This window comes from Chiloscyllium punctatum, chromosome 36, assembly GCF_047496795.1.
Source record: "Chiloscyllium punctatum isolate Juve2018m chromosome 36, sChiPun1.3, whole genome shotgun sequence".
Lineage (NCBI taxonomy): Eukaryota > Metazoa > Chordata > Chondrichthyes > Orectolobiformes > Hemiscylliidae > Chiloscyllium > Chiloscyllium punctatum.
Genome location: NC_092774.1, coordinates 65,896,605 through 65,918,604, shown reverse-complemented (window position 1 = coordinate 65,918,604; position 22,000 = coordinate 65,896,605). Strand labels below are relative to the sequence as shown.

At 45.3% G+C, this 22,000-nt stretch overlaps 1 non-coding gene and 1 pseudogene across 1 annotated transcript; both read left to right on the top strand.

Annotated features, from left to right (window-relative positions):
• The first annotated feature begins 2,068 nt into the window (after positions 1–2,068).
• On the top strand, positions 2,069–21,496 carry LOC140460116 (uncharacterized; annotated as a pseudogene).
• On the top strand, positions 19,666–19,737 carry trnat-cgu (transfer RNA threonine (anticodon CGU)). Its single transcript has one exon. It is a non-coding gene; the product is annotated as a tRNA-Thr (tRNA).
• Positions 21,497–22,000: the final 504 nt, after the last annotated feature.

Sequence of the window (22,000 nt, the reverse complement as noted above, 5' to 3'; positions counted from 1 at the left end):
GCCATCTGTTTGCATGATGCCCCAGAATTCTAAACCCCATTCGAATTTGAATTTTACTGTTTTGACAACATTGAACCAATGAGAAGATCCAAGGTTTAGGGAATAAAGAAGCCCCCATTTTGGACAGTTGGCGAGAGTTAGCGACCAACTGGCATCATCAGAATATCTGCTAGCAAAACACTTGCTATCAAAGGTCCTTTTTCATAAGAAGCATCTTTAGAATAAAAGACCGTAGATGACCCAAGGAGCTCTTCAGATGAAAGAAGACATACACCGACGCCAACAGCTGCTTTCTTGTTTTGAAAATGAAGTTGACGCAATTTAAATAGGGGCTTTTATTGTCATAGAGTTGAATGTAGATTACAGATCTTTAAGAGGAAGGACGGTCAGACTTGTATGTATTTGTTGTTTAATATTCACTTTTAGAATTAAAGAATAAAATTGATACTTTGCTTTAAGTATTGGAATTTGGAGAGTTCTCTGTCACTCATACTTTAACAGATTGTGAGTTGAGGTGAGCTTTTCTCTGTGTTTGTTTTAATTAGCAGAAGGATTCACTGCCATGTCATAACACTCTCCACTCCACCATCTCTATTCCTTCATATTGAGCTCTCTTCGCGTTATTCCCTACTTAATCCTATCCCTTCTACTTGATATTAAATCCTCTCTCCTTCCCTGTAGTTAATCATTTCTTCGATCAATTATATTCAATCTTGTTCCAATAAAGCTCCATTTTCACCTTTCCTTATTACGTTGCATTAAGTCCCATCCGGTTATCCAGTATTTAATCCTCTTCCTATTACTCTCTGTTTAACCCTCTCATTGTTACCTTCTATTCAATACTATCACAATTATTCTGAATTGAATTCCCTCGCTATTAAAATATTGTGTCCACTCTGTAACTTTCTGTATCTTCCACGATGCTGTTCAATTATTGTTCCCTATTCCAGAATATGCATCTACTCTACTAAAAACAGAGAACAGTCGTCCCTGCCTGATCAGACTCCACTACCTCTCACACGTGACCGCTGCTGCCCTGTGTTGCCGCCCCTCTGGCCGGCGCTTGAATTGCAAATTTATTCCAAAGCTCGACAGGGGCACAGCAGCCGAACCCCATGTTAGACACAGGACTGTTCATCAATAAGAGGCAGGCATAACTTCAACGTACACTCATATTTACATATAAATAGCAGCAGGTCCAATGCATAGCAATATTTATGCACAAACTGGAGCAGCTCCAATATAAAGTAATATTTATACATAAACTGTAACATTTTCAATTCACAACTTTTATATATTAACTGAACCAGCTGCAGTAGACTTCAACATTGACAGAGAGACAAGAACGGTTCTAATATACCATATTTAAATATGAACATGGTCAGTTCTAAGACACAATTTCAAGACACGAAATATGAACAGTTTCATTACATATCCAATATGCGGCAAGATTGACGTATAAACGTAAATCCTTCAAAAATGGAAAAATATTTCCACATAAACCTGTTCATCTGCAACTCACAGCAGATTCATATGTAATAGAGCACAGGTCTGAGATACAGCAATACTTATATGCAAGCATGAACAGCTCCGAAACTAAACAGGAATTGAATACAAACATGAACACTTTCCAGACTCAACAATATTTATATTTACAAATGAACAGTTCTAATGCTCAACTATATTTATATAGAAGCTGGAACATCTCCAATGCAAAAGAATATTTCGATATAAACACACACAGTTACAATGAACAATAATCTTTGCACGTAAACATGATCTGCTTCTATGCATGGCAATATTTGTACAGACACACAGCTCCAATATATACTAATCCACATACTTTAATATTGTGCATATGAATGACATGGACGAAGGAAGCCAATGTGCTGTTGCCAATTTGGCAGATGACACAAACATAGTTGGGAAGGTTGCATCGGGTTCAGAGAGAGTGTCAACGGTCCTGAAGCTGTGACTCTGATTTCTCTGCATGGATGTTGCCAGATCTTTTGAACTTTTCCAGAAATTACTCATTTTTTCAGTTTATCAATATATCGTTACTTCAAAGATGGACAAAGAGCTGAATTCCAGAGGTGAGGTGAGAGTAACATCCATGTGTCCCTCACAAAATGACAATCAGCGGCACACTCCCAAAGAGCTGATGTCATATCTGGCACATCGGAAGATGGCTGTGGCTTTTGGAGGTCAGTCATCTCAGCTCCAGGAGAACTGTGCAGGAGTACGACAGGACTAGACACAACCAACTTCAGCTGCTTCATCAATAACTATCTGTTCATAACGAATTTAAATATTATTGCTCCAAGTGCAGATCAGAGGCTCGGAATACTATGGCGAGTAACTCACCTGCTGACTCTCCAAAGCCAAGGTAAAATTCAGAAGTGTAATGGAATAATGCCCACGTGCCTGGATGGATGTAGCTTCATCCACACTCAAGAAGCTTGACACCATCCTGGAAAAAGCAGCCCGCTTGATTGGCATTACATCCACAAGCATCCACTTCCTCCACCATTGACAGTAGCAACTACCAGATGCACGGCAGAAAACCATCAAGGCTTCTGGGCAGGATCAATGCTAAGTGAATCAGCTCTGTTGGAGACAATGTGAGCTGGATATTTGTTTTCCCAATAAGAGGAGACTGATATCCTTTTTGGAGAGAACCATTTTTGGACCTTTACTTACAAGGGATTATCTCCACTGTTACATACGTGACCTGTTCCCCATATTAAACTCTGTCAAACTTCCCATCCCTCATCAGCGTTTTGAAGATTGATGTGTTTCTGTGAGGGTATAAATTCCTATCATGTTTTGACCAGAACTGTACACAATACTTCTGCAGGATTCTCACCAAAGTCATGTAAATCCCTACAAAACCTCCCTGTTCCTTTCATCTGCATCACGACTGATCAAGGTATGTGGTGTCCCATGTGCCTTCTTAAATAATCTACTAACGTGTCATGCCACATTCAAATATCTGTGGGTAAACATCCCAAGATCCCACTGTTTCTCTGAGCTTCCTGGTGCCTTGCTTCTCATTGTATATTCCCTTGTTTTTGGTTTTTGGTTCAATCGTTGTTTTTTTGCCAAGCTTAATTCACCGAGAGGATGCTGCTGTGTGAAACAGTGCGGTGAATTAATGCAGGGCCTCCTGCGCATAGGACACACCACAACTGATGTGTTTCACCTTCACCAGTTTATTCCTATTTCGGAGAAGACAGGTTTGATGATTCGGATCACAGCAACCAGACAGAGAACAGGAGAAGAGCACTCAGCCCTTCACAAACTTGTCACCACAGCTGGGTCATCGTGGCCCGTGTATCAGTATGGGATAGTAATCTACATCTACTGACTGGAAGCACAGCAAATTGGAGTGCTGGTGGGACTATCACACAGGAGAAAACGGCGTCGACCTATCAACTGGAGTGGTTCCCAATGCGCAACTCCGTTCACCTCAACTGAATAACTGTAAACAAATTACTCAGTGATTCAAAGGAATACTCCGTTTTGAATCTGCAATGTGTCATGTACCTTCGAGAATGATGTCAAAACACCCTCATTGCTGTGATGGAGTATCCTGTTGGGCAGAATATACCCGTTGTCAAGCTTCCCACGGTCTGTTGGTCCAACTTCGATTTCACTGAGAATCACGAAATGTGTGACAGCGCAGACTGAGGCCATGCAGCCCACCTTAGCTCTGCTGGTTCAACACAATATGTAAATAAGTGTCTCATTGTGTCGCCTTCTCCCTGTAAATCTGCACATTGTTACATTGAACATGCCCACCGGATTCCCTTTTGTGTCCATTGAATCTGCCTCTTTGTCACTGTCAGACAGCGACTTACTGACCCCACTCCCTGTGCGAAAACGGTCTTCCTAATGTCACTTTTACTTATTTTCCGGATGACTTTCAATCTCTGCCAAATCGTTCTCAATCCTTTCAGGCCTGGGAGCATTTTCACTGCATTATTTCCTCTGTCTAACACCCTCATGGCGTGGAAAACTTCAATCAGATCAGCTTTCATCCCTCTGTTCTCCAAAGAGAGTTGCCCCAAACTTTCCAATCTCCCTTCATTGCTGACATTCCTCAGGACGGTACCATTCACGTTAACCTGTTCAGCGCCGTCTGCAATCACTTCACTTCCCCGCTTCCTGAAGTATCACCCTCAGAATTGAGCGTAATACAGGTGGAGGATTCATTCAGACTCGGATAGAGCGGGCGAAACATCTGCAATATTTGTTTTCACTTCGAACAAATGTTTCCCTTCGCCGTGTTCAGTGCAATGGCAGCTCCGCGCCGTCCCTAATTCAGGCAGTCGGATCTTATTTAACGAAGCGGCTTTTTGAGAAAATTGATCGGGCATTTTTGCTCATGTCAATTTAAGAAATGATGGTTCGCCTGGGATTGGATCCCAGAAACTCTCACACGTCTGCATTCACCAGAAGACCCAAAGCTCGAATCATATCCCAGACTAACGAGCCACCAGCCATGGGTGCAGCCACCGCCAGAAGCAGCTGAGACTTGCTCAGTACGAAATACATTGTGCATTGCTCCCAGAAACGCAAGCAACGAAGAGTTTCAAGAACATTTGCTTCTGAATCTGTCTCCCTGCTCCCAGGCCGCTGCTGTTTGTCCCGTCCCCAGGGACCAGGCTCTCTCCACTAGCGGATAATTGAACCATTTTGTTTCTACTTGCAAGCTGTGTTGGTGGAAGGCAGAGCCCATTCACTCTTCTGCTCTCTCTCACTATGACGTGAGGCAGGAGAAGTCAGTTACAGTCATGCGTAGGAAATGGGCAACTTTGAACTTGATCCAAAGGTCTTGTTAACGGAGAGACAGAAAGATGCTGTGCTGTCGGGACAGAGAGAAATGGACACCGGAGACTCTTCCCTCAGGTAAATTGGTATGAGTGCATTTTTGTGCAGCCTTCTTGGTGTTCAGAATTTGTCTTGACACAGCAATCCTGCCGAAAGTCTTTTATTACGCGGGCGTTGGTTTCTTTAATGCAGGAAATGGAGTAAAACAGCAAGTCATGTGTTTCAACTTCACCGGTTCATTGCCATCTGAGAGAAGAGGTTTCACACCAGATCAGGACACACCGACAGAGAACAGGACAAGACAACTCAGAACTCCACAAGAGTGCGAGCACAACTGTGTAAATTTGACTTGTGTATCGATGTGACATATTTACCTCAGATACCCGAAGTTTTGGGAAGCAGATGACAAGGCAAGGAACAGAACAGAGCGCCGTTATACGGGATAGCTGCTTAAGACGACATTAAGTGAAGAGGAGAAAATGGTTTCGCTTCTGGGTTATGATCCCAGCATGCACCCGCTGTGCCATTCTCCTGCATTGCACGGTAGGCTTTCCAGAGAAGTATTCAGCTTTTCATCTGGCGTGTGACTTGCACGTTTGAGAATGACCTCAAAAGATCTTCACTGCTGTCGTGTCATGTGCTGTTGTGCAGACATATCGACGATGTGCCAATATAATCTCAGAGAGTAATGTACACTAGAGACTCTGAGCCAGCTGAAACTTACTCAGTGTGAAATGCATTCCACTTTGCTCCAAGAATTTTAAGCAGCAAAGAGGTTCTAGAACATCTACTTGTCATTCTGTCCCCGAGACGCTAATGTTTGTCTCATCCCCAGGAACTGGACTATCTCCACTGGCGGAAAATTAAAACAATTTGTTTCTACTTGTACGCTTTTCTGGAGGGAGGGAAGAGTCCATTCGCTCTTCTGCTCTCTATATCCCAATCCCTTGGGGTGAGAGGTATCACTTACACTAATGCGTGGGATGTGACTAGCTTTGATTATGAATTTTCTCCAAACGTCTGTTATCGGAGAGATAGAAAGATGCTGTGCTGGCGGGGCAGAGAGAAATGGACACTGAGTACTCTTCCCTCAAGTAAATTCATATGAGCACATTGTTGTGCAGCCTGCTTGGTGTTCAGAATTCGTCTTCACGCAGCAATCTTACAGATAGTCTCTCACAAAGTGGGCATCGCTTTCATCGCTGCGACCGCGCAGCAGTTAACATCTGAGTCCCAAGTGTCCCAGATGAAGAGAATCCGAGTGAAACCTTCACTCACTGAGAGTCATCCCCACGGCCCTGAGCTGCGGGACTGCAGGCAGTCCAACACGGAAGGGACGGTTAAAAATGAACCATTGTTGCTCCCTCAGCCTCTCTGTCCCAGAAGCAGGCAGCTGGACTGCAAAAACACGTACCATCATTCTTCCGCCGACAGAGGCGGTCCAGCCAATCGTGTCCACGGCAACTGTCTGTCACTTGTCTCTCTCTGAGGTGATTCACAATCAGTGATATCTGTCCTAGTAGTAAGGGACTGTGTCTGAGTGGTGATACGGTTTCTGACATGCTGATCGTTTTGTCATTCACAATTACTGCAGGGAATGGACGAAACCGCAAGGTATGCGTTTCAACTTTATCAGCTCATTGGCATCTCAGAGAAGTGGTTTTTGCGAATCAGTTTATAGAAAACCGACGAAGAACAGGAGAAGACCACTCAGACCTCTAACAAGCATGTTACTAACCGTGTGAGTTTCCCAAGTATATTGGTATGATACAGGACATTCAGGAAGTAGGTGCAAAGGCAAGATACAGAACAGAGTATCATTACAAAAGGAAGCTGCTCAAGGAGACATTGAGCAACAGCAGAGGATGGTTTCGATCCATCGACCGCTGGGTCATGGGCACAGCACGCTTCCGTTTTCCACAGCTCCCTTCAGCCTTTCGTCTGGCGTGTGGCATGCACGTTCGACACTGATGTCAAAGATCTCCACTGCTGTCGTCTTATATGTTGTTGTGCAGACGCATGGAGGCTGTGTAAATATAAACTGTGTAAATATAAACTTGTTTCCCACATTCTGGTGGTCGAACTGTGATTTCATTCTGAGTCATAACATGTGTCATAGCGCAGACAGAAGCCATGCGGCCCACCTTCGCTCTGCTGGTTCAACACAGTAAGTAAACATCGGTGTCTATTCGTATCATTCTCTTGCCTTCTCTGTGTAAATCTGCACATTTTTACTTTAAACATGACCACCGAATTCCCTCTTGCGTCTAATGAATCTGCCTCTTTGTCAATGTCCGATAGGGATTTGCTGACCCTAACCACACCCTGTACGAAAGCGTTCTTCCTCATGTCACTTTTAGTTCTTTTCCTCATGACTTTAAAAGTCTGCCGAATCATTGCAGGTTCTTTCAGGCGTGGGAGCATTTTAACTGCTGGATCCTGCATGACTTGGAAAGCTTCAATCAGGCCAGATTTCAAACTTCTGTTCTCCGAGGAGAGCAGTCCTATTTTTCCAATCTTGCTTCACTGCTGACCTTCCTTAAACATGGAACCACTGACATCAAAGCAATATTCCATCATGTCACTTCCCAATGCTTCTCCAACCTAGTTTCGTGAAGGTGCTTTTTGAGAAAGTTAACCGGGCACTCTAGCACAAATCAGGAAACACAGGCTTGTCAGGGATTTGAACCGGAGATGCTGCGCAGGGGAAAACGCAACGCGCAACTCATACCCCTGGACGAACGAGCGACACAGATTGCATGCTGACACTACCGCCCCACATCTTCAAGCAGCTGAGTATTGCTCAGTGTGAAATATATTTGACATTACTCTGAGAATTGCAAGTGGCAAAGGGTTTCCAGAACAGCTGCTTCTCATTCTGTCTCCCTGCTGCCGTTTGTCCCGGCCCCAGGAAACAAGCCCTCTCGACTGGCAGAAAGTTGGACCATTTTGTTTCTAAACTTTTCTCTAACACCGGAGTGACAAGTGACAATCACTGTCCTCCTCAACATAGGGTACAGAGAACAACAGAAGAACACTCAGAACTCCACGAGGGTGTCATCTCAACTGTGCACATTGGGCCAGTATATCAATGTGAAATATTTATGTTGAGGTTTTTTGGGAAAGAGATGAGAAGACGAGGTGCAGAACAGTGCACCGTTATATGGGAAAGCTACTAAAGACGACATTGACTGAATAGGAGAGATGGTTTCCCTTCTGGGTGATGGAGTTCAATATTATTTGGACCCGAACTCCCCCATGCCCTTGACCCCTACCACTCCCACATGAGGCCTTGTTATCACATAGTCTGCTGTTACACACGACTTATTGTGAGCCAGGAACAGTCTCCATTAACAGTTAGTCACCCTCCTACACAGATCGTTATTCACTCCTTTGTCCGTCCAATATTCTCCCTCAGAACTGGCGGCAAAGAGACCAATGTGGACTGATATCCCTGAGCCAGCTGTTTGTCCCATCTCCAGGAACAGGGCTCTCTCCACTGGCGGATAATTAAACTATTTTATTGTTGCACTGACGTGAGGAGACTGTGTAAATATAAACTTTTTCTAAATTCCCACCTTCCGTTGGTTGAACTGTGAGTTCACTCTGAATCACAACACGTGTCACAGCGCATTTGGAGGCCCACCTTAGCTCTGCTGGTTCTACACAGCAAGTAAATGAGAGTCTCTATTCGTATCATTCTCTTGCCTTCTTCCTGTAAATCTACACATTGTTACTTGAGACATGACCACCGAATTCCTTTTTGTGTTCTTGAACTGCCTCCTTGTCACGGTCAGACAGGGATTTACGGATCCGAACCACTCCCTGTGCGAAAATGTTCTTCCTAATGTCACTTTTACTTTTTTACCAAATGCCTTGAAATCTCTGCCAATTTTTTGGGAAATTGAAAGGATTCTCATTCCTGCACATGAGGCTGAATTGATTTAATTTCTAACGTAAAGGACTGTGGATGCTGAGAATCTGAGACAGAAAGAGGAACTGCTGGAGAAACTCAGCAGGTTTGGCAGTACCTGCGGGAGAAAACAGATTTCTGAAATATTGTCTCTGATTCTCTTTCCACCGATGGTGCCTGACCTGCTGAGTTGCTCCTGCAATTTCTGTTTTTGCTTTTAAGTGAAAGTTCATTTCATCTTTCGGGATGAAACAACCAGACTCGGCATGTGCAGATATTTAACCCTTTTGAAACCTGTGAAGTGATTGGATTCAAACAAACCCAGCAATAATTCATACCTTCTCAGATCCAGAGGCAGAGAGACCTGGGAAATGAAGCTGTCTGTGTGTCTTTTTTTATTCGTGGGTCGAGTGGTTAAAAAGATGGATTTGAGATCGATTGCAGTTTCCCCACGCAGGTGTGAACCTTGCCGACTCGAGTTGAGAAATGTCGTCAAAAAGAAAGGAAGACTGTTCCCCGGTTTCGTATTTAAGATTTAAATCAGTGGAGGGGTCGGAAATCTTCAACCCACTGCCTGTCAGGGTGGAACAAGCACATACCCGCAGAGCTGCTTTTGAGGTAATGAGCCAATATTTGGAAATGAGGCGAGAACAGTGAGGGGCGTGAAGTCTTGATCGAAGTTAAGTAGGCACCTGAGGACAAAGGTGTTTTATTTGCCAGTGAAAGATACTGCTTCACAAAGTTGGGACTATGGAAGGGAAGCAGTGACGGTGATTATCTTTGGTTGTTCACATTGTGAATGTTCCCATTGCTGCCCATGTCCGCGTTAATGTCAGAACTCTGACGCATGGCAGCGTCAGGTCCGCACAGTGCCAGGGGCGCAATGGATGACGCATCTGACTCCAGCTACCTGTTCGAACCACACCTCACAGCTTCTTCACATAGCTTAATTAATCTTTCTCATTGTCCTGAAGCCGGCATACAGTTTGAATTCCTGATCTGCAAGAACGAGACTCTTTTCACTGTCTCGCGTCAGTAAGTGTCCCTGAGAACATCACAGTCACGTCACAGCGCTGTCAGAGGAGGGCAAGCTGAAATAGCCCCACACGCTGCTCATACGCACTTTGCCCAACTCACCGCCCCAACCACTGCGGCTCTTGGGAGTGGAAAGGGGACAAACACCAAAACCCAGTCTCAGCTTTGTAAATCTTCAGGAAATAAGAAATCTGTTCATCACTTCGGGTCTTCCATCCTGGGTTGACAGCGTTGATTTTAAATGGCTGTCCAGTCAGTGCCAATTCGTTTTGGCTGAAAAAATCTTTCTTATCTCATCCCGGCATTTCTTGCCACAGAGATGCGGCAGAGTTCATGTGTATATTTCCTTGTATGGTATTTTGTAAATAACATTAGTTTGCTGGTTGTTTGTCTCGGGTATTTCAGGTTCATTAGCCGCTGTTTAAGTTGTGTTGGTCGGTTTGTGGGCCACCATGATGCTGAGAGGGTTGAGTTGTCTGGACATCATTTCCCAGATGTCTTTAATGTAAAGTTATGTGGCTACGGTTTCTGCAGGTGTTGTGTCTGCTTGTGTCAGTTTGTTGATGAGAAATCGGCACACTGGGTTTATTGGGGAGGCAAAAGTGTGGACTGCAGATGCTGGAAACCTGAGGTTCGATCAGAGTGGTGCTGGAAAAGGACCTGCATTTCCTCTGCAGAGTGGCGGGGTGGGGGTGGGGGTTGATATTTTGGGCTATAGGTCGATGGAGTTGATTGGTGCGGGTGTCCTGGAGATGTTCCCTCAAGCGCTGTGACTTGACTTTGCGAGGAGTCTCCAGTGTCCCCAATTTGAGGAGACCGCATCGGGAGCAATGGATACAAGAAATGACAATGTTGGATGCACAAGTGAAAGCCTGCTCATTCCCGCGGCCCAGGTTCGATTTCCGGCCAGCAACGTAATTTTCAATAGAGCTGACAGCTTTTGTCCAAATCTCCCTGGTTGTTTAGTGGTTAGGATTCGGCGCTTTCACCACCGTGGCCTGGATTCGATTCCCGGTCAGGGAAGCACTTTTCTCGGAGTTTATCGGCTACCCGTTCTTCTAAAATGTGCTGTTCAGTTTTTTTTATTGATCTTCGTCGTTCTTGGGTGCTGCAGTGTGTAGTGGCTCGTTGAAATAGTGTCTTGATTCAGATTTGTTTGTATCTGTAGGGATGATTGCTTCTGTAGTTAAGTTCTTGGTTCGCGTGCGTTGTTTTCCTGTAGAGGCTGTTTTGAATTTACCATTGACTCCCTCAGGCCATAGTCTCACTACTTGGAACACCAATATACAGACTAGTCAAAGGCCTCTACTGAAGACTAAAACACCAAGTCGAAGATTCACGCCACTCCATTTACTCCATCCAAGAATTCCTGAACATCAAAGACACTAAGATAGAAGAGGATGGAATAATGCTGTCCTTTGAAATAAAAGCCTTGTTCACATCCATTAACATCAATATGGCCAAAGAAAACTGATGACACTACTGGAAGAACCAAAGACACAAACACAGCACCAACTTCATCAGCAAAGATAATACTGTCAAGCTCGTGGAACTGTGCCTTACCACCCACTTCATATTCAGTAACAAGCCCTACAAACAAATCATAGGAACACCCATGAAACCACCAGTATCAGGATTCCTCGCAGAAGCAATAATGCAGAGACTCGATCAAACAGCCCTTCCAACGATCCAACCCAAACTTTGGGTCCGCTACAGCAATAACACTTTTTGTCATCAAAAAATGAAACAAATTCGAGGAAACCTACAACACCATCAACAATATCCTTTCTGGCATAAAATTCACAAAAGAGGAGAACAACAACAAAGTGCCATTTCTAGATGTCACAGTAGAGCGAACAGTCAATGGGGAATTTCAAACTAGCGTCGACAGACAAACAACACACACAAACCAAATATTTAACCACAGAAGCAATCATCCCAACACCCACAAACGAAGCTGCATCAGGACATTATTTCAACGAGCCACTACACACTGCAGCACAGAGAAACTACGAAGAGCAGAAGAGAACTACGTATATAGTGTATTTAAGGATAACGGGTACCCAATAAACCCACTCCGCCGATTTCTCATTGATGCTTCCAAGCTGACTCTCAAAAATTCGGTTTGTCCCTCCATTCTTTCCTGTTTGTTTTTTGTGGGTTTCGAAAGCTTTCCCAATCCTCTGACTGAGTATTGGAGTTGGGAAGTTATGTTGTGGCTGTACAGGACATTGGTTAGACCACTTTTGGAATATTGTGTGCAATTCTGGTCTCCATCCTATCAGAAGGATATTGTGAAATTTAAAAGGGTTCTGAAGCACCAATGGGTCCACAGAGGGGAAGAGGCCATTCTGCTGTCCTGAGTGCAGCAAGGGCTTTGCTCTTTCCTCCGACCTGCTGGCCCATTGGTGTGTCCACATGGGGGAGAGGTCGTTCAGTTGCCCGAAGTGTAGGAAGGACTTCAGCAGTTACTCAGCCCTGCTGAGGCACCAGTCCATTCACACCAGGGAGAAGCGATTCTGCTGCCCTGAGTGCGGGAAGGCCTTCAGTAATTCCTCCGCCCTGCTGAAGCACCAGTGTGTCCACACGGGGGAGAGGCCCTTCAGCTGGCCCGAGGTTCATGTTTTGTTGCAACTTGCGGAAGCACTAGCGCGGGCACTGCTACTCATTCAGCCAGGGACTGCACGTTACCAATGAAATGATCCAAAAATCCCAAGACCGCAAGACCATCGGAGCAGACGTTAGGCCTTTCGGCCCGTCGAGTCTTCTCTGCCATTCGTTAGTGACAAAAGTAGTGCAGATGAGATTAGCTACAGTGTGGAAACAGGCCATTTGTCCCAACAAGTCCACACCAACCCTCCTAAGAGTAACCTTCCCAGTCCCATTTCCCTCTGACAAATGCACCTAATTCTATGGGAAATTAAGCATGGCCAATCCATGAGACCTGCACATATTTGGTTTATGGAAGAAAACAAGACCACCCAGAGAAAACCCACGCACATACTGGGAGAATGTGCAAACTCCCCACAGACAGTCACCCAAGGCTGGAATCAAACCTGGGTCTCTGGTGCTGTGAGGCTGCAGTGGTAATCACTGAGCCACGACATATTGCAACCCGAAGCTACAAGCAGGAGGTTGGGAGAACACAGCAAGCCAGGCAGCACCAGGATGTGGAGTAGTCAGCGTTTTGGGTATTAACCCTTCTTCAGAACTGAAACGTTGACTTCTCTGTGAGAAACGATTTATGGGAATGTTGCTGTGGGATGGAGGGTTTGAGCTACAGGGAGAGGCTGAATCGGCTGGAGCTGTTTTCACTGGAGCATCGGAGACAGAGGAGTGACCTAATAGAGGTTGCAAAATCATGATGGGCATGGACAGGGTGATAGACAAGGTATTTTCCCTGGGGTGGGGGAGTTCAGAACTAGAGGGCATAGGTTTAAGGTGAGAGGCGAAATATATTAAAGGGACAACTTCTTCATGCAGAGGGTGGTATATATATGAAATGAGCTGCCAGAGTATATGGGTCAGGTGCTGTCAAATGGGACGAGATTAATTTAGGATATCAGGTCAGCATGGACAAGTTGGACCGAAGGGTCTGTCTCCATGCTGTATGTATCTCTGACTACTGGTCTTGATGTAATTTTAAGATAGAGTCCAAGTAACTTTGAATAGTTCAATCTTGTGGTGCTCACCTCCTGAAAAGTTTCAGGTGAATCCCTCCAAGTGATACTCTTTAAACATACTGAGTTGGACAAAGTATCCCATCAAGTTCAACACAAAACCAGAGTTGAAGAAGTCAGAAGTCAGAACACCAAGGGGACCAAAACTGATCACAATATTCCAGGTGCAACCTCATCAACGTCCTGTATAACTACAACATAACTTGCCAACATCTGTACTCAATTCCCTAATTGATAAAGGCCAGTGTGCTGAAACCTTTCTTCACTGCCTTGTGTACCGATGTTATCAGAGATATAGGACCTACTTTAAACTGATCCACAATCCAGCTGCTGGGAGCCCAAAATCAGAGTAATGCTGCCTGAGTGTGCTGGGTAGATAACCCATTGGTCGATGGGTCAAAACCATGTGATGCTCTTACTCAATGTCTCCTCATTTCCTCTCCCCCACCTTGTCCCAGATCCAACCTTCCAATTCGACACCAACCTCTTGACCTGTCATACCTGTCCACCTTGCTTCTCACCTATTTGCTCCACCCTCATCTCTGACCTATCACCATCAATCCCCACCTCCATCTACCTATTGCACTCCCAGCTGCCTTCCCTCCAGCCCCACTTCCTTCCCATTTATCTCTCAGCCCCCTTGGGACACTCTTTATTCCTGATGAAGAGCTTATGCTCTAAACCAAGACTGTGATGAAGAAACATCCTCAACAAATAGGAAATAGCTCCCAAGTCAGATTTCATTCCCTCTTCTGTTTCCCAGTTCTTTCAGAAATAAGGAATGTCTTTTTCTTCCACTAGAAAGTGGTCTTCCCCTTTGCGCTGTCTGAAGTGTTATGCCACACCATTACTTCAGACACCTTTCAAGAATCCTTTCAACCTGTTTTTCTAACAATTGTGGAGGTGACCAAAAGCAAACATTTCACTCCTCCTCAATGCCCCATTTCTCCTCCTAAGGGCCATTTTGTCATGTGGTCTATGTTACAAGCAGCCGAGTGCACTTGGTTTCTGTATTGAAATTTGGCCATTGAAGTGAACAGGATTAATATTTATCGATGGCTAGCTGTGTTTGCACTAACTGTAATTATCCACCAATACGATGTCTTTTGTTCCACCAAAACTGGAAACACTGATCTGTGTTTATATTGCAGTCGGATGTGGAAAATCATCCCAGCGATCTTCACGTTATAGTTTACTGAGGTCATAACATAATTGCGTGGCAGTTTGATATGACTAAAACCTGGATGGCAATCTCTAGATTATGTTGTAAAAATATCGGTATGATGTTGTGCACACCCCACGGTCAGCAACTGTGTTTAAATCCCGCGATAAACCGTTTGTGTTTTACTTCTCACATTGCGGGGAGCTGAGCATTTACCCAAACAATGGGTACACCACCTCCCTGACACAGTGTTCACAAATCAAACTGACAGCAAAGATTCACGTGAGACTGAAAGTTTCCGCAAAGAAGATTATGGCTTAACAGATATACGGAGCGAATGCGCTCCTTCCTTGATTTGAAATGTCAGAAGTTGATTCAAGCAAGCCTGACGTGATTTGAACACACAACCTTCTGATCGGGAAGTCAGACGCGCTACCGTTGCGCCACAAGCTCACAGATGCCTGAGAGCCACTATTCATGCTTAAGGGAAGTGATCGCACTACAATGATTTTACGTTCATGTCTGTTCTGTTTCTCCCCCTTCTCCTTCTGTCTCTCGAAACAATTTCCAACTCTCTCTCAATAAAAATCTGAAAGAACTGCGGATGCTGTATATCAGAAACAAAAAACAGGAGTTGCCGGTGACCCTTCCACAGAACAGATGGTGATTGGGAAAATGTCGGTTTAAATTCAGGAGATTCTGTGGGAGGAAGGGAGAGATCAGGACGGAGCTCAAAGCGAAGGAAGATCTCTTGGACAGAAAAAGGTGTTGATACCGATCTGTGTGGGAGGGTGAATAACTGTTAATGGAGACTGTTCGTGGCTAAGTAGTATGGAATGACAGACTATGTGATAACAAGGCTTGGTGTGTGTGGAAGGGACGAGGATACCATGGAGTTCAGGCCCGAGAATTATTGAATTCGATATTGGTACTGGAGGGACGTATGGTCCCCAAGTGAAATATTTGGTCCTCTTCGTTCTGCTGGTACTGAGCCTCGCTGGGACAATACAGCAAACCTGAGACAGAGATGTTGGCCAGAGAACAGGGTGGGGTGTGGAATTGGCAGGCAACTGGAAGCTCAGGGTCTTTTGTGCAGGCAGAACGTAGATGTTCTGTGCAGCAGTCACCCAGTTTATGCTTCGTTTTCCCCAATGTAGATGAGGCCACATTGTGAGCAGCAAATGCAGTAGACTGGGTTGTGGGTAGTGCAGATAAAGTGCCGCTTCACCTGGGAGGGAAGTTTGGCTCCTTAGATAGCAAGGAGGGAATAGGTAAATGGGCTGATTTCACACATTCGGCAGTTGCAGGGGAAAGTGCAACTCAACCTGCAAGTTTACTTTGAGAACATCCTAGACTTGAACTCCCAAGTCTCTTTGCATTTCGGATTTCTGCATTTTCTCCCCATAATCCTGTTCCAACAGTGAATATCTGGTGTCAGGGCAGCACCAGTGATTTCCTGACATATGGATTGTATTTGGGGATACCACGGAATGCCAGGAACTGCGAGTATCTCAGGAGCAATCGTTATTCCTGGGGCAGGCATAGAGGAATGTGGTGTGGTCCTGTAAACTCCAGCACTTTGATAGCTTCATGAGGCAGCAATAAATCTTTCTGGACCAAGAAACGAAAGGGCCAATGAGAAACCGCTACAAGGGAGTTAACAAATAACATACATTAACTATCGCTGGTAAGGAGGAGGCAAAACAATGAGCTGTTTCTTTGGACAGATGAGATAATGGTGTTTAATAACTGTGTGACAAAAGGACAATTAATTCTGCCTGTAGAAGGAAGGCCTTAGCGTAAACGGGTTAATCGCAGGACAGGCTGTTTCAAACAGGTGGAAACCCGTCAAGGATAAGAAAGTAAACTACAAACCTGAGGTCTCCAGAAGTGTGGGGAGGTGGTGTCAGAATCTAAAGAAACGTTACACCACAAATTTGAAAGTGAGGGAACTCCACCAGAATTCAACTCCAGAATGGTTTAGCAGCAGTACTTGGAAGAACAAACTGCATCAAACCCCTGTAAAATTCCAGAGATGGGCACTGTTGGTGGAGACAATGTTAAATTCCACCATCACGTGGATGATAGCCAAGATGGCGGGATGTGGGGGGCGGGGGTGGTGGTTCGGGGGGAGAGAGAGGCTGAACTTGCTTGCTTGAGGGATTTTATTTTTTGGTTGCTACCTACAATAAATTGTAAACCATTGTTTCAACAGTTGCTTGTCTGTGCAGTTTCTGAGGCAGTATTCAAATTAAAGCGATTCACCCACAACCAGAGTGAGAGGATCGGATTACTAATGACTCCTTTGCATTCAGCAGGATGGCACGTCAATGCTGTTATAAAGCGAATGCTGAACTCCCTCCCCTCTCTGAGATCTGAAACCGAAACACCAAAACACCAAAACAGGAGCGCATTGCCATGTAAACTATAAAATTAGTGTGAAAAATTGTGTCATCTGCTCTAGTCTTAAAAACAGAAATAAATCCCTGTCACTTTAAAATCAAGAAAAAGAAATTTAAGTATCCAACTTGAATGGTGAACAACTGAACTAATCTATTAACAAACCAAATAAATCCCTTCGAACTACTGACAATTCTGGCATAAAACAGGATTCTTGTCATATGCTGTTCCAATAAATACAAGACCCACTAATACAACAAGAAATTGAATTTAGTCTCTCTGATTACAGTCAGGTTACGTCTTCCAGAATATTCTAAGCATCCTTCTATTGAATCTTTTGTCAGGAATTCTCCTCCAATTCCTGCTCTTCTGGTTTTTTTGTAAATGATGCTGACTCATTCACAGATGACTGTCAGAGCTGATGTCTCTCTCTAGTGCTGAGGACTCTTAGCTCTAGCAATGGGGAGTTAGCACTGGGGCTCTGACCAACTGTCCCCTTCTTTTATACCCTTGATGCTATATTGAGTTTTTACAATAGGATTGGTCCTCTGTTGTCAGGTTTAGGTTTAATAGGTTTTGGTAGCCAAAGGACCTGACTTAAATTAATTGTCTAAGTTGAAAAGTCATTATCTCGGCCTGCTAACTAAACGACCTTTTGATCGAAATGTTTCAGCTTGTGTGCTCTCTGTTGTGATGATGTTACTCCTTTAAGAAGATTATGTTGTTCTTGATTTTCATTCCCCCAACAGAGGTTGTAAAAGGCAGAGGGACTGATTCGTTTGGGCTAATGGACTTCACTAATGGCCAACAGATATTGGCAAAGGCAACACAGATTTGAGATTTTCTTTCTAAAACGCTTCTACCGCAAAACCGTCTGTAAGGTCACCCCTCAGCCTCTAACCCTCAAGGGAAAATAACCCCAGTCTATTTTCTCTTGCAGCAGCTCAAACCCTCCCAACCCTGGCAGTATCTTTGCAAATCTTTTCAGAACCTTTTCATGTTTCACAACTTGTTACAAATATGTCGACTAATTCAGAGAAGCCTCTCAATTACAGCTGTAAATGGAGAAAGTGTGTTTAATAATGAGTCATGAATAAAGGCTGTATTAATCTTTTATTGTGAAGTTTTACTCCTCCATCTCAAAACAGAGCATACACACCTGTTCAGAAGCAGCCTATGGGATTTAAGACAGTATTGGCTGTTTTCCAATGAGGACTGACTTTGTGCAGAAACCATAGATATTTTAAATGAATGGGGTACCATTCGTTTTAAAGTCAGGTAAACTTAAGAGGCACTGCATTGGCTTAGAAATGAGAGTTCCTTGACACACACACAGCTGAAATTATCACTGTGCCATTATTAACAAATTGGAATTAAGGCTGGGATGTTTTCCCCCTGGAGCAGAGGAGGATGCGAGGCGATGTTTATAAAACCAAGAGGGTTATAGATAGGGTTAAGGATTGTTGTCTCTTCCCAAGTATGGGTAATTTCAAAACTGGGGACACATTTGTATGGTGAGTGGGGACACATTTGTATGGTGAGAGGGGAGATTTTGTAAAATGTTTACCCCACATATTTTTGCAGCGTGTGGTTTGCGTATGGACTGAGCTGCCAGTGGAAGTGGTTGAGGTACGTACATTAACAACATTTATAATACAAATGGTCAAATACATGGAGAGGAAAGGCTTAGAAGGTTAGTGGCCAAATGCAAGGAAATGGGGTTACTGTTGATGGACATTTTGGTCGGTGTGGACCAGTTTGGGCCGATGGGCCTGTCTCCGTGCTATAGCACTGACTCGTGTCTCTTTGTCGCTCCAACAGTTTTGAGTTTTCAGATGAGCATCTCACTTAATCACCCTGAATAAAATCTGATCTCATCAGTCAAATCTGATGTGGAAGTGCTGGTGTTGGATTGGGCTGGACAAGGGCAGAAGTCACAAAGCACCAGGTATGAGTCCAACAGGTTTATTTGAACTCACGAGATTTCAGAGCACTGCTCCTTTGTCGGTGAAGTGATGAAGCAGCAGCATTGAAGAAAAAGCAATGCTCCTAAAGCTTGTAATTTCAAATAAACCTGTTGGTCTGTAAGCTGGTGTTGTGTGACTTTTGTTGTCTTCAGCTGTGGGTTTATGTCGAACTTAATGGGATATTTTGTCCAACTCGGCATTTTTAAACAGTGTATCACTTGGAGGCACTTTTAAACAGTATCACTTGGAGGGATTCAATTGAAACCTTTCAAGAGGTCAGTAAGTCCCTGTCTGATATTGACAAAGAGGAAGATTCAATGGACGCAAAAGGGAATTCGGTGGTCACGTTCAGATGTGCAGATTTACGCTGAGAAGACGAGAGAATGAAACGACGAGAGTCACACGTTTACTTAAGTGTAGAACCAGCAGAGCGAAGGTGGGCCGCATAGCCTCCGTCTGCGCTGTGACACATGTTGTGATTCAGTGTGAAATCACAGTTCGACCGACAGAATGTGGGAATTTAGAAAAAAGTTTATATTTACACAGCCTCCATACGTCTGCGAAACAGCATATCACACGACAGCAGTGGATGTCTTTGACATCAGGCTCGAAGGTGCCTGTCGCGTGCCAGACAAAAACCTGAAGCGTTTTCTGCAACACCCTTCGACAAGCGGGAGCAGAGTGGCGCAGCGGGAGCGTGCTGGGCTCGTAACCCAAAGGTCGATGGATCGAAACCATCCTCTGCTGTCGTTCACTGTCACCTTGATCTGCTTTCTTCAGCCAGCTTCCTTTGTCTCTACTTGCCGAGTGTTCGTATGACGCACTCGCCAAATCCTCTCCATTCAAGGGATGTGGTTCTAGAGGTCTCAGTGATATTCTGTTCTTGGTCGGTTTCCTCTGAACTGAATCGCAAAACCGGTTCTCGACGATGCTAATGAGCTGGCAAAGTTGAAACCCATGCCTTGCGGTTTCGGCCATTCCCTGCAGTAATTCGCCACCCTGGTTCAGCCGTGAATGACAAGCATGTCAGAAACCGCATCACGACTCAGACATGTCCCCCACGATGAGGACGGATACCACCAATTGTGAATAACCTCAGAGAGAGACAATGACACACAGTCGCCGTGGAATCTTTGGGCTGAATGGCTTCTGTCTGCGCGAGAATGATGCTACGTGTTTATGCCATCCCACTGCCTGTCTCTGGGACAGACAGGCTGAGGGAGCAAAAATGGTTCATTTTTAACCGTCCCTTCCGTGTTGGACTGCCTGCAGTCCCTCAGCTCAGGGCGGTGGGGATGACTCTCAGTGAGTGAAGGTTTCACACGGATTCTCTTCATCTGGGACACTTGGGGCTCAGATGTTAACTGCTGCGCGGTCGCAGCAAAGAAAGCGATGCCCACTTTGTGAGAGACTTTCCGTAAGATTGCTGCGTGAAGACGATTTCTGAACACCAAGCAGGCTGCACAGCAATGTGAATTTACCTGGGCGAAGAGTCCTCGGTGTTCATTTCTCTCTGTCCTGCCAGCACAGCATCTTTCTGTCTCTCCGATAACAGACCTTTGGAGAAAGTTCACAATCAAAGTTGTTCATTTTCCCCGCATTAATGTAACTGACACCTCTCACCTCAAGAACTTCAGAGAGAGAGAGAGAAAGAGGATGCAGCTGCTGGGGTGCACACGTTTGTGTGCAGCTGAGGCTTCGGCCATGGAGAAACTGAATCCCGCCCGTTGAGAAACCATGGAAGTGTGGCGACTGCGGGAAGGGCTTCCGTTTCCCATCTTTCCTGTAGTCTCATCAGTGCAATCACACTGGGAAGAGACCGTTTTCCTGCCCGAGCGGGCGAAGGATTTTACTTTCTCCTGTGTCCTGCTGGCCCACCAGCATGTGCACAATGGTGAGAGGACGTTTTACTGCTCTGTGTTTGGGGAAGGGTTCACCTGGGTGGACAACTTCCTGTCTCACCAGCGATTCTACACAGAAGAGAGGGTCTTCAGTTGCCACGAGTGCGGGAAGGCCTTCAGCATTTCCTCAGACCTGCTGAAGCACCAGCGAGTCCACACGGGGGAGAGGCCATTCAGCTGCCCCGAGTGCGGGAAGGCCTTCAGCGACTCCTCCAACCTGCTGAGGCATCGGTGGGTCCGGGGAGAGGCCCTTCAGCTGCCTAGAGTATGGGAAGGCCTTCAGCGATTCCTCCAAGCTGCTGGCCCATCAGCAGTTCCACACTGGGGAGAAGCCCTACAGCTGCCCATAATGCTTGAAAGCTTTCAGCAATTCCTCTGATCTGTTGTCCCACCGGCGGGTCCACACCAGGGAAAGGCCATTCAACTGCCCCGAGTGCGGGAAGGGGTTCACTCGCTTCTACAAACAGCTGGCCCACCAATGGGTCCATACCGGGGAGAGGCCGTTTGCCTGCCCCCCACTGCGGGCGGAGGTTCACATTGTCCTGCAATTTGTGGAGCCATCAGCGGGGGCACCAGCGCACCCATCAATCAGATTCCACCAGTGACGCTGCAGTGGGTCACCCCCAGGGCTGAACCTCCTGCCCATTCTGACTGAGAGTGAGTGGGGTTGGGGTGGTGTGGGGTTGAATCCAGCACAAAATAAAAAAAGCCCGGTTAAAAAAAGTGGGCTCAGGGATGGCACGGTGACTCAGTGGTTAGCATCACTACTTTACAATGCTGACCTGGTTCAATTCTACCATGTGATTGACAGTCTGTGTGTAGCTTGCACGATACACCCCCATGTCTGTATGGGTTACCTCCGAGTGCTCTGGTTTCCTCCCACAGTCTAAAGATGTGCAGTTTAGGATGGATTGGCCCATTTAAATTGTCCCATAGTGTTCAGGGATGTGTAGGTATGGTGCATTAGTCAGGGGTAAATGTAGAGGAATAGAGATAGGGGAATAGGTCTGGCTGGGTTACTCTGCGGAGGCCAGTGTGGACTTGTTGGGCCAAAGGACCAATCCATGCTGTAGGAAATCTAATCGAATCGAAAAAAATCCTCCAAGCGA